Here is a 10,774-nt window from a genome sequence, read left to right as displayed (position 1 = left end):
GATACCATGTTAAATTGCCAATTTCTCTAAGCTCGAACTTATGTGAAGGGTCAATTCTATTAATATATTAGAGGCTTATATATGTCAACAATAAATAAACAAACCGGTCATGATTTGCACCTAATTGTTTTAAATTGTCTTCACATATTGGTGATCAATGTGAATTTTGGCTCCAAACCGCAATAAGTCGGGAAAGGTTGTTAGTGATCGTTATGACTTTTTGGCTCAATCTTTGATAAATCACCATAGTATTAGTAGTTCATATCGTTATTTCACTTCTTGTTTCCTTTATAAGGACAATGAAAACTATTTTAACTACAATCCTCAAAAGTAAACTCCTTATATGGTGTGAATTTTTTCCAATGCTATGGGTACTATTTCACTACTCTCACGCCCAAAAGGAAGGTGTTTTTGTGGAAGCCCGATCGAGAATCAAAGGTTATTATGAGGAAACACGAACCCATTCCTCCGGGAGTTATCGGTGAGGAGATTTATACGACAACCTATTTAGTCAAGGTAGTGGCAAAAGAAGAATGGGGAAGCGCAAAAGTTGAGCGCGCGTCTCCAGAATTTGTTACCATTAGGGTGAGCTTTCCAACCATGATTTATTTCTTTGTTTTTAAGGATTCAGGACACCACTTTTAGTACTCTATTCTAATGAAATTCATTGACTCTTAAGAGGACAAAATGTATTTTTGATGCAAAGCAGATATCCCAACAACATAAATAAAAGATAGTAACAATATAAAAAGGCATACTGTCAATCATTGAAGAAAATGTTACATACATATGTTCTACACAGCTTTGATTCTTTGCATTTTTATATCAGAAAAACAGATACAATACCTTTGTTCCTTACTAAAGATCAGCATCTGAGCTTCTCTGCTTATGTGCAACTTTTCTTTTTGCCATGAATAATGATTTTTTTTTTCTAATGTCCTAGATGCAGGATCAATGAGAACTTTTCAAGCATGATTGGAGGAGTCGATCAAAAATCGAAGTTATGCAATATATTTTCCTAAAATGGACATTGGCTTTCCTTATTGGCATGCTAACTGGGGTTATTGCCATCCTTATCAACCTTGCAATAGAGAACATTACTGGATACAAGCTTCTTGTAGTGGCTCATTTTGTTAAGGAGAAAAGGTGTGGATGCTTTATGTAGGATCAATATTATACTATTATCAAAGCTTTTCAGTAGGGTGTTAACAACTTCATTTTCTGTCTTTTTTCTCCGTACAGAAATTTGAAATGTACATTCTGATGGTTGCTATGTGAAATAGGGTGAGTGCTCTTAGATTTAATTTCATACTTTGTAAATGTTGGTTTTAGTAAAACCATTCCTTGTAAGTTATTGGGAATAGCTTTAGCAATACATTAAGGGATGTTTGTTCAGTCTTACATTTTTTGTTAGGTCTTAAATTTAAATTTTGCCCCGATATTGTTCTTATCTTAGTTTGGAGTCTTGTTTCTTCTTTGAACAATTATGTTAGGCAAGATTATTGTAGTTATGCAAGTCACAAACTATTCAATGTTTTTTAGCAAGGTACTTTTAATTTTAGCATTTTGTTGTTCTAATTGTTTCTTTATGAATATATTGGAGCTTGTAGCATTTGAGTGGGAACCTGCAAGGATGTAATTGGAGGGGAAAGAATGTAATGTTGGGATTGGGATACTTGAAAGAATTAGCCAACAGATACATGGTTAGGATACATGTTATACATGGCCTATAACACTTATCCTATCCGACGGCTAGTGACAGCATGTATAGCCAACGGTTGACAGCAAGCAGTCAATATCTGACGGTCCAAAATAGTGGAAATAACCGTTAGCATAGATCATCAACCCCGACGGCCTGTTCTGATCGTTAATAACTGTCGGAAGCCTATGCTGACCGAGCATTTTCTGACGGTTGAGCGGCAATTTTTAGTTGTCGGGTAATATTTTTGGCGACAGTTATTGTCTGTCGGGTAAAAGTTGTTTCTTTTGTAGCGAGTGTGTGGGCTTCATGAGGAATTACAGATCCATGATGGTTCTAGTCCGATTGAGTTGGACACACTACAAAATAGAATCTCAATATTACCGATATAGTTTCATCAAAAAATTCACATTGGAAAAGTTCTTTTGTTGGTGTTTGCCTCTAATGATTTGCTCTTTTTGTTAGGGTGATTATTGGATTATTGGTAAAAAATATATGTCGTATTGTTTCATGTTTGGATCATAAGAAGCCGAGATTGAAGGTCAAAAATTGTGGAGCTTATATAGGCCGTGAAGCCAAAAAATGTTGCAAGCTACACCTAACATCAACAATAGGTACTCAACTTTATTAACATTTATTTAAAATTTAATTGAAATGAGACAATCAATTGTGAACACTACTTAACGAACTAGTTATAATTTTAGTAGTGTATTGATTATTGGTTTTTGTTTGAGTTAATTGTTTGTGTTGTTGAGTTCATCTGATTGTTTATTGTTTGTGTCATTGATCACCAATGCATGGGCACCACGGTCTTAAGGTAATTGCGTCTTCATTTGTGTATAACTAAGTCAATGTCTCTAGAGCCTATACTAGAAGATACCGTAGTACTCTTTTTAGTAGTCTTTCTAGGTAGTGTTGTGGTTTGATTGAGTAGTTAGTTACACTAAACTAGTTACAAAAGCATAAACATATAGATGAGGTGAATTGTGTCGTATCTCGGTGAGGATCACATTTTATAGCACCGAAAATTGCATCTATACAAACGGAATGCAATTTTTTTTAGTCTTCTTCTTTAGTACAAGGATGGGCTATCAAAATCATGACTATGCATAATGTCTTACACTTACCTTTCATATTGGATTGATGACATGAAGTTTCTTTAACTATCGTATTGAATGAATTATGACTGTATTCAGTGAACTATTTGTCCTTATGATGGAATCAATGTCCTATAAGATTTTTTATGTCGACTTTAGTTGCTTAGACAATTCATCCAAGTTTTAATGTCATAATTACAAATATGATGATGAGTATATGTGATAACATTTTATATGGTGAATTAAGTTGTATAGCCAAACTTAATATGCTGTTGAAATAAGCTGTACTTATGTCCTTCTAACTGGCATAATAAAAGTATATGACGTTCCAAATGGCATATGGATTGAACTTAGATGTTTAAAAAAGTTTACGTATGCCATTTTAATAAACATTCGGCAAACATGATATTTAAAGTGACATGAGATTTTACCATGTTCATAATACTATTAGGAACATGTGGCAGATAAGATGGTGCTAACTGTTGCGGAAGCAATGTCAATTGAGCATCCATATATGTGTGTTTCTCATTGTTTCTTTGTTGTTTTCAAAGAGTTTGCATAGTATTAAATCTAGTTGTTATTTGTTTGCTTGAGAGATTCAATCAATTGACTAATTATATATGGTTTATCTTTATGCACAAACTTATAACGAGATGCAATAAATGGTAGGATCCTGTGGTTGATAATTTTGTGATTTGTTTCTTTGGTTGAGTTAGAAGACACATTTGAGAACATTGGTGCTGAGTTAGTAAGGCAAGGTGGTTCAAAGACGAACGACTTGGCTTGGAATGGGACAATCACATCTGTTGTTCCGCACAAGGATTAATTGTTGGGGTATCAAGCTAGGTTTGTGAGGCTTCTACTTTCCTATTTCAAATTCAGATTTACATCCGTATTCTACATTACTAAATCAAATTTGATACATTCAGGTGGCAGCAGCTCGTACAAACCCAGGTCAATTAAGACTATTAAAGCTTTTGTTATCAAGCTGAAGTTTATGTCAACAGAGGTATTGTTGGACCTCTCTCCCATGTTATTACCAGCCTTTAATTCAACTTGTAGGACGACATATGACTTTGTATGTTTTGGGAGTGGCTATATCCCTTCTCATCATGTAATGCTCTTGCAGCTGATGTAATCCATGCTTTTATGTATTAGATTTTGTCATTTTTATTTACATTTGTGGTATTTATATGCATGTTGCATTTTGCCTTACAGTGTTGCGTGTTGAAGACAATGACTAGCAAATGTGGCTGATCTAGTGCAAATAACAACTATGAAGGCAAAAGTTTAATAGTTGATGTCAATGAGTAAGGTGGGCCGAAAGGGCATGATAACACGTTCAAAGAAGGGAAAAGCTCCAAGAATAACCTTTATATTGTCGAAGGAAGCCTTTACATTGTTGAAGGAATACAAGTTGAATGTGGTTATATATATCTGTTCATACTTTGTGACCGATGATAGCAAAAAAATGGCTATTGAATATGATGCTCAAATTTTGAACTCTAGGGAGGAATTACAGGCTTAATGCCTAGGCGCCAAAACTTCTTAATGTCCAGATCATTTTTCTATTGAAAGGAGGGGCTAGCTACAACATTATTCTACGTTTTGTGTTATGTAAAAACAATGTAGAGTCAAATGGGACCAAATTTGATGTGACGGCTAGTAGTTTTAGAAAATAAAATTGTATGTTATTCTGACTGGCATAATAAAGTATAATGTCATTTGAAATGATATTGAGAATTATATACAATATATTATGCGTATTTTTGTGTCATGCACAAACAATTTGGAGTCATATGAGGCAAAATTTCATGTGGTGTTTGGAACAAGTCGTACTTATGTAACTTTAGCTGGCATAATAAAGATATATATAAATGCAAATGACATTGTTTAAACTTGGAAAAAGGCCTATGTATGCACATAATTTTTATAAGCATATTGCAAATAAGTCATTGAAAATGACATAATAAATTATTATGCCTATTTTTTGTGTCATATACAAAAAAATAAAAGGCATCATGCCAAACTATATTTATATTTATGTCATTCCAAATAGTATATCATTTCAATTGGCATAGTAAAGGTATATGTAATTGCAAATGACATATTTATTAAACTAGGAAATAAATCCTATGCTACAAAAAATAACATAAATCCTATCCTTTACCATACGATGTTATTATGCCTATTTTTTGTCATACAAAAAAATAAGAGACATGATGCCAAACTATATTTATATATATTTATGTTATTCCAAATGGTATATTATTTCAATTGGCATGGTAAAGGTATATGTAATTGCAAATGACATATTGATTAAACTAGGGAAAAAATCCTATGCTACATGTCACTTTTATAAGCATATGACAAATAAGTCATGTAGAACGACATACGATGTTATTATGCCTATTTTTTGTCATACAAAAAAATAAGACATGATGCCAAACTATATTTATATATATTTATGTCATTCTAAGTGGCATAATAATGGTATGTCATTCCAAATGGTATATCATTTCAATTGCCATAATAAAGGTATATGTAATTGCAAATGACATATTAATTAAACGAGGGAAATGCTACATGTCACTTTTATAAGCATATGGCAAATAAGTCATGTAGAATGACATACAATGTTATTATGCCTATTTTTTGTCATACAAAAAAATAAGAGACATGATGCCAAAAATTAATTGAAACAAGCTATATTTATGTCATTCTAAGTGGCATAATAATGGTATATGTCATTCCAAATGGTATATCATTTCAATTGGCACAGTAAATGTATATGTAATTGCAAATGACATATTGATTAAATGAGGGAAATGTTACATGTCACTTTTATAAGCATATGACAAATAAGTCATGTAGAATGACATACGATGTTATTATGCCTATTTTTTGTCATACAAAAAAAGAAGAGACATGATGCCAAAAATTAATTGAAACAAGCTATATTTATGTCATTCTAAGTGGCATAATAATGGTATATGTCATTCCAAATGGTATATCATTTCAATTGGCATAGTAAAGGTATATGTAATTACAAATGACATATTGATTAAACGAGGAAAATGCTACATGTCATTTTTATAAGCATATGGCAAATAAGTCATGTAGAATGACATACGATGTTATTATGCCTATTTTTTGTCATACAAAAAAATAAGAAACATGATGCCAAAAATTAATTGAAACAAGCTATATTTATGTCATTCTAAGTGACATAATAATGGTACATGTCATTCCAAATGGTATATCATTTCAATTGGCATAGTAAAGATATATGTAATTGCAAATGACATATATTGATTAAACAAGGGAAATGCTACATATGGCAAATAAGTCATGTAGAATGACATACGATGTTATTATGCCTATTTTTTGTCATACAAAAAAATAAGAGACATGATACCAAAAATTAATTGAAATAAGTTATATTTATGTCATTCTAAGTGGCATAATAATGGTATATGTCATTCCAAATGGCATATAGATCCATGTTGGTGCTGGAAAATGTCTTATGTATAGTCGTATCTACCACAACATGGGTTTTCTTCTCTAAAGACTAATAGATTTCTTCATTTTCACCTACCACCATGCAACCTAATTTTCCAAGATTTAAAAGACCACACATACCAAAGTACATATACGTGCTTTGCATTTCAATACTTGTCCAACACTAAAAATAAGTTTTGAAGTACCAAACTAAGAAAATATCTGCAAAGACCTTGGTGGAATTGAACCACCATATCTTGGAATACAGATTAGATACACTCAAATTCCAAGTGCTCTCCCTTTTGAGCTAAAGATCCAATTACAACATTATCCAAAGTGAATATAAGACACATGCATTATCTTTACCAAAAGAAAATATCTAACCAAAGTTGAGCAGTTATAAACATATTACACCTACTTTTAGGATGCAAGAATAAAACTTCCCAAATGAATGCAATGACTTTACTACAACGCCTCAGGATCAAAGAAAGATTACAAGGCGTTAATAGAACTACATTCAAAATTAATTAATATAAATCAACGATAAATCATCATATAAAATCCGAACAGAGTCTCCTCTGCATTTTCGACATTTAAAACACATACAACCTATCATAACCTAAAAATTAAAACAACACAATTCTCATTGATCAACTCTATCAAGATATATAACTTTTCATATTCTAAAAACCAAAACATATATATATATATATATATATATATATATATATATATATATATATATATATATATATATATATATATATATATATATATATATATATACCATCCATCCAAGAGGTAAAGTAGTAACTAACATCTCAAAGATTCTAAAGGGGCAAGAGAAAGCAATATCCACCTACTTTATGCATGCAAATAAAATCCAAACTTGCTTCACTCACAACAACTGGTTCTCTTCCATTCCAAACAACTGAAAAAAAATGTCCATAGTGCCATTAATCATATTGTTACATACAAACATACAAACATAGTATGAGACTAACAAGATCAAATCGTTTAGTTTGTAGACTTAACCTACACCAATTTAATAATCTTAAATAAAACATCGCGATACTGTTTTCTTCTCAATGAGTGTCTAAATTATTTGTGCAGCAGCAAAAAACCGTGGAAATCACATGTCATCAGTTTAACAATCAAAGTAAGAGCGTAAGACACTGTTACAAATTTAGAAGGATGATCTGATGACCAACAATGTACTTTGTTTCTGGCTTGCTCTAACCACTATGCTCTCATCTAGACTTTCCCAATGTGTGTGCACTAGACAAAACAACTATTTCCTACAAGTCAAACAACAAACTTTCAGATCCATGAAGTGGGTAAGAGAGTGAGAATATTTTAGTATCATGATGAGTATAACCTTGTCACTCAATCCTGTAATATAGAAGACATCACGTACATGGCCAGCAGGCGAAGGAGGCCTCACATCTAAAACAAAACAAAGCTCCACATGTCAGGTTCATAGTATATTAATACGGAATAGTGATGGATCCAAATGAAGTGTTGGAAAGTATCAAAATAAACAAATTACTATTTATGATCAAAATAACCAACTGATGGCAATTTCAAAGGTAGGAAGTTGCTATGATAAAATAAATTAGCAAATTCTTAACATAGGATTTAAGATAAGGATTTCATGTCTTTAACAAACCCTTATCAAATCAAACTAGGTTCTTCTCCGATTGAGAAGAATACAATACTTGCCACAGGTACTATGTCTCTAGTATATGATTAAGTAAATAAAAAAAGTCGTAATATATATAGGTTATGATCTTGGGGACTCTCCACTCGTTTCCAATTGGTCTTGAGTAGGATGCTCCAAAGTCTAAAGTTTAAGAGCTTTTTCTGAAACTAACGGACACATAAATTTGTATACTGTTGCATATGTCAATGGTTACTTTAAAAGAAACTTCAAAAGCAGGAACCCTCTATTATCACCATCTAACAAGCAAATATTCCCGAAATATGCACAACAAATTACTTGGAAGCCTCCCTTCTTATGGGCACTAATCAGGTCCAGAAATATCCACTCTTCCATACTTCATGGGAATTTTGGGGCCTCCAGCCTCCTGAGAGTTATCAATGAGTTGTTTTTATAAGCAAGGTTGCCAAGCAATTAGAAGTATACAACTACTTTTGTTGATTCCAATAGTATCAGCATACATTCTTTACTTTTAACATAATGCACGCTCTTTAATCAAAAGGATATGATAAGTAAAAAAAAAGGAATATTTTAGGAAAGACCTACACGTACCGTAGTCTTGCCAACTGAAATAAGTCTGCATAAGTGACTCCTAAATAATTTTCCTTGATAGGTTGAGGAAGCTTTAATGCATTTACAAGACTGTGATAGAAGCCGAGTAAGCCACATAATCACCAAAGATAAGGCTAAGGCTTTGCATAGATAAGAACTGCTACTGCATTACCCCGCATGTTTCAATTCTATTTCTCAAACTCCCAATGGCTCCACCTTCTTGGCCACTCTTCAAACAGTTTTATCATAAGTACCAAAGATCATGCCATCCCAAGCTTAACCTATTAAGTATTAACATTGGCTCATAATTAACTAAAACAAACTCTTCACTTTTCCTATCAATGTATTGATATGCGTAGTCTATACAATAAAGGCCTCTGTAAATAAACATGCAAAACAGCTATAAGCCTATAACCTTCCATACTACTTTCTCAAGTGCAATGACATGATCCTAACATTTAGACATAGATATAACAAGATGTTACGTCTAAAGGCTACGTAAAGAACCCAATATACGTTGAGCAATCTTTGAAGATAGTAGCCACTTGCAAATAGATGTCTTTTTAGATTTAAATAGCATAATGAAACTTCCTTTTTAGAACCGCAGAACATTTACAAAAAGGTAAATATCAACAACTGTAGGCACATTGTGCTGTGTGGAATCTATAGAAATATTGTAAGCTTAGAAATATTCATTACAACTAAAAGATGTATTAAAAAACACCATACACAAGTTTGGAGCACCATGTGTGTACCATTTTTATGGTTATCTACTTACATTAAATACATACATGCATTTTTTTTTTTGCTAACCGAGTGTTCGGGTCATCTTATGCACACCTCGACTAATCCCGGGGCCCTGGTTGAAAATTCGACAGAGTACTGCCTCGCCAATGGCCCTGAGGGGAATCAAACTAGTGACCATTGGGGAGCAAACCCAAGGCCGAACCAGCTGTGCTACTTACATTAAATACATGCATCAACACCTTTGGGTGCACAAAAACACTAAAAAACAATTTTAGGTCTACTTCAAACAATATTTGAAATAAACATAACTGCCATACGAGATATTCTACAACCACAACCAAGTGTTAATATAATAATATTACAAATTGGACTAGATTTTGATATGAAGATTCATTTGAGTGACATTCAACATTCCAATCTCCACTTAGTAAACAATTATGGGTATTGCAATTAAATGTAATGCAACATAACAAATTTATCTACCCAATTTAAACATAAAATCTAGAAATCAGAAATTTTTGTATAACACCAAAAAGGGATGAAGACCATCCATCTTATAAGGCAGTTTCTCGACAATCCCAAATGCATACATGCCGCAATATAACTCACTAGATAAAATTCCTAAAATCACAATATAGTATTCAAAATTAAATTCCAATCAAAACTAAAACAAAGAAAAGAAACAAGTAAAGAGTTGGAAGTAGCATGATGGGGTGTGAAAATGTTGACTTGAGAAGCTCTTTCATATCTTCTCTGGCACTTTTCAACTTATTAGGATTTGATGCAAAGAAAGTCGGAGCACTCACAAGTCACAACAGCTCCACCACCACCAACTGAATGAGTTAGTGATCTTCTTCTCTGAAGCGTCTGCAAAACAAACCAAAACAGTCAGTACTTGAAACTGAGAAATAAAGAGAAGTGGAAATGAGAGGTAAGATTGTAATAACCAACCTCGGGTGATTCGAGGAATAAAGAAGAAGAAGAAGAAGAAGAAGAAGAACGGAGACATTTGAGAGAAGAAAAAGTGGTGGAATGGGAACGGGAATGACAGAGTGAAGCTTTTAGTGCAATGCTTGAAGAAGAAGTGAAACTAGACATCTTGGGTGATGTGGCTGACAAGTACTGGCATTTGTTTTCTTTTTTCTTTCCATTTTTTTCTTCAAATTGTGATTTTGTTGATGAGAAAATATGAAAAGTAAAGCCCTTCTTCTTTTAATATCTCCCGACTTTTTTTTCGATTTTAGAACGAGACGCGTGAAAGGAAAAATCCATTCTTTTGCGCTTAAAGCAAAAACTTGTTGTTCCGGTCGTTTCCGGTTTTGCCCTTAAAATATGTGGGGTCCTATTACTGACGGACCCCAATTTGTGTTGGGCAGACCCCGAGTTGGGCCGGGGTCTGCCCATTGTGTTGGGCGCAACTCATAAATCATACACCCCCCAACCAAATACCAATAAACC

General features: G+C 33.1%; 2 long non-coding RNA genes across 5 annotated transcripts; both read left to right on the top strand.

Moving 5' to 3' along the window:
* Positions 1–478: 478 nt before the first annotated feature.
* LOC147481631 (uncharacterized) lies at positions 479–1,969 on the top strand. 3 transcript variants are annotated; one of them, XR_015205149.1, is made up of 4 exons: positions 498–585; positions 944–1,146; positions 1,243–1,284; positions 1,604–1,969. It is a non-coding gene; the product is annotated as an uncharacterized LOC147481631 (long non-coding RNA). The 3 variants fall into 3 exon arrangements; XR_015205147.1 differs by having other exon boundaries at positions 1,611–1,968; XR_015205148.1 differs by lacking the exon at positions 1,604–1,969 and having other exon boundaries at positions 479–585; positions 1,243–1,560.
* Positions 1,970–2,277: 308 nt separating this feature from the next.
* On the top strand, positions 2,278–4,562 carry LOC147481630 (uncharacterized). 2 transcript variants are annotated; one of them, XR_015205146.1, is made up of 4 exons: positions 2,278–2,313; positions 3,546–3,642; positions 3,726–3,805; positions 4,015–4,562. It is a non-coding gene; the product is annotated as an uncharacterized LOC147481630 (long non-coding RNA). The 2 variants fall into 2 exon arrangements; XR_015205145.1 differs by lacking the exon at positions 2,278–2,313 and having other exon boundaries at positions 2,536–3,642.
* The last annotated feature ends 6,212 nt before the right edge of the window (positions 4,563–10,774 follow it).

The sequence above is a fragment of the Coptis chinensis genome, chromosome 8 (assembly GCF_015680905.1).
Source record: "Coptis chinensis isolate HL-2020 chromosome 8, ASM1568090v1, whole genome shotgun sequence".
Lineage (NCBI taxonomy): Eukaryota > Viridiplantae > Streptophyta > Magnoliopsida > Ranunculales > Ranunculaceae > Coptis > Coptis chinensis.
The sequence above is the reverse complement of the archived record's forward strand: the minus strand, read 5'-3'. Positions and strand labels throughout refer to the sequence as shown.